The sequence below is a fragment of the Loxodonta africana genome, chromosome 8 (assembly GCF_030014295.1).
Source record: "Loxodonta africana isolate mLoxAfr1 chromosome 8, mLoxAfr1.hap2, whole genome shotgun sequence".
Classification (NCBI taxonomy): Eukaryota; Metazoa; Chordata; class Mammalia; order Proboscidea; family Elephantidae; genus Loxodonta; species Loxodonta africana.
In genome coordinates, this window is record NC_087349.1 from 72,035,616 (window position 1) to 72,038,148 (window position 2,533).

Consider the following 2,533-nt stretch of genomic DNA (forward strand, 5'->3'; position numbering starts at 1 on the left):
TGGAAGTACTGGGCATCGAACCCTAGACCTCGTGCATGCTAAGCACAGGCTCTACCACTGAGCTATACCTCCAGTTACTGTCACATCTTTCTCCCTCAGAGCAGCTGGTGGATTTGAACCACCAACCTTTTGTTTAGCAGCCTAGTGCTTTAACCACTGTGCCAGCAGGGCTCCTTTTACTTAGGCAAAACCAGATTAATCCTTCCAAGCCCCACATATCCAAGGAAAGTGACTGCATGGTTTTTTACGGTAATAATTTGCAACATTACCCACTGCCAAGGAGTCAGTTCTGACTCATAGCAATCCTACAGGACAGAGTAGAACTGCCCTATAGGGTTTCTTAGATTGTAATCTTTATGGAAGCAGCCTGCCACATAATTCTCCCAAGGAGTGGCTGGTGGGTTCGAACTGCCGACCTTTCAGTTAACAGCTCAGTGCTTTAACCACCATACTGCCAAGGCTCCTTTTTGCAACCTCAGTGACTTGGAAATGTCTGTTAGTACTTAGATTGATATTTTTATGATGGGTAAAGGTCAAGTGAATTTTGCAAAGTTAAACATAAGCTCAGAATTAAAAGATGCTAATAAAAATAATCAGTATACTATAAATTAAACAGTTAACTGTAAATGCTTCATTTTCCCAATAAGTGAATTTAGAAATACCTAATTTTTCAGCAGAGTTTTCCCAACTCATTTACTATACGCACAAGTATGGTATTTATTGCATACTTACTCTGTAGAAGACACTGTGATGCTAAGCGTTTTGCATGCACTTCACTATTTGAATCTTATAACAGCCCTTTCAGAACGGTTTTAACTAAGTATTTTCACTTTACCGATTCAAAAATCTGAGAATTTAAGAGGCCCTATTAATTTTGGACAAAGAGACAGTACCCTAAGTTATACCATCATTTAATGGCAAAGAGAGATTTTTGAACCCAAGTTGTCTGACTTCAGCGCTTTGCTCCCAGAGCAACTGTGCACAATCATTTCTTAAAGAAAGACTGATCCAAAGTCTCCAATTCCAGAGCCGTACAATGGCATCCCCTCTAAGTACTTTAGTTGCGGTTTTGAGTAGGGCAGCCTACTGACAGTTCTGTACATACAATGGGCAGGGTCACCTCATCTAAAACAAGCACAGTAGCAGGATGGGCTGAAGTTCAGTTCATACTAATATTTTGCCTGGAAAACCCAACACAGTCAGGTACTGTAAATATCAAAAATTCTGAATGCATTACTTTGTTTGCTTCTCAGATTAAGTTAATATAAAAGCACAATAAAATTGATTATTTTTCACCTATTCACTGGAATGAGTAGTTTATTTGCTAACTATTGTACCTAAATAGATACTAACGTATAATAACTAGATTGTCTTCTGCTGAGCGAAGATGTCACTTTAAGAATTAAAGTGCACCTGATCCTAGCCATGGTGTTTTTTCTATCACTTCATATGCATTCAAAATCTGGAAAATGAATAAGGAAGACTGAAGAACTGATGCCTTTGAATTATGGTGCTGGTGCAGAATATTGAATATACCATGGACCGCCAAAAGAATGAACAAATATGTCTTAGAAGAAGTACGGCCAGAATGCTCATTCGAAGCAAGGAAGCTCATTAGAGGCAAGGATTAGAGGCAAAGTATGCGCTGCTGACATACTTTGAACATGTTATGAGGAGGGACCAGTCCCTGGAGAAGGACATCATGCTTGGTAAAGTAGAAGGTCAGCAAAAAAGAGGAAGACCTTCAACGAGATGGATTGACACAGTGGCTGCAACAATGGGCTCAAGCATAACAATGATTGTGAGGATGGCACAGAAGTGTTCCGTTCTGTTGTACATGGGGTAGCTATGAGTCAGAATTGTCTTGAAGGCACCTAACAACATAAACAAAGGTTGTCTCCTATGTACTTAAAAATATCACTGAGGAAAACATTGAGAAGATGTAGAAGCACAGTTCAAGTTATTCCGTGTAGGAATTGGATGTGGAGCGATAGCTTCTGCTAAGAGCAGAATCTCCAAAAATTAATAGCCTGAATTCTGGGGTGTAGAATTGCATAAAGAATATCTGAGATTTTGATAATAAAATATAATCTATAAAAGTACAAATTTTTTAAGAATTGGATTATTTTATTATTATTTTCTTATAATAACTTTAGTTTGGAAAGTGTGGCATATGTAAGAAAATCCTAAATTATAAAAGGAGAAACCATAACTGGACTTTATCAATGTTGGATATTCCTAACTATGATGAAAAGACATCCTCTATTAATAAAATCAGATAATCAGTTTTATCTTTAAAAATATGTCACCCAATAAAGAAGTTTTGAAGATGCATACAAATCTAATAATTGTTCTTTATTAACTATGGGACCTTACATTTCATCATTTAACTATCAAAAATTGTTTTTAGCCTGAAGCATTAAGACCTTATTCAAAATTAGAGAGTCAATAGCGAGCATCCATTTTCTCATTTTTTTGTACATACATATTTTCTATGTGTGAGTATAAGTTGCTCTTTGTACATTAAATTTCA

At 36.8% G+C, this 2,533-nt stretch overlaps 1 non-coding gene across 1 annotated transcript; it reads right to left on the reverse strand.

Moving 5' to 3' along the window:
* On the reverse strand, positions 1–72 carry TRNAA-AGC (transfer RNA alanine (anticodon AGC)). The gene has a single exon. It is a non-coding gene; the product is annotated as a tRNA-Ala (tRNA).
* Positions 73–2,533: the final 2,461 nt, after the last annotated feature.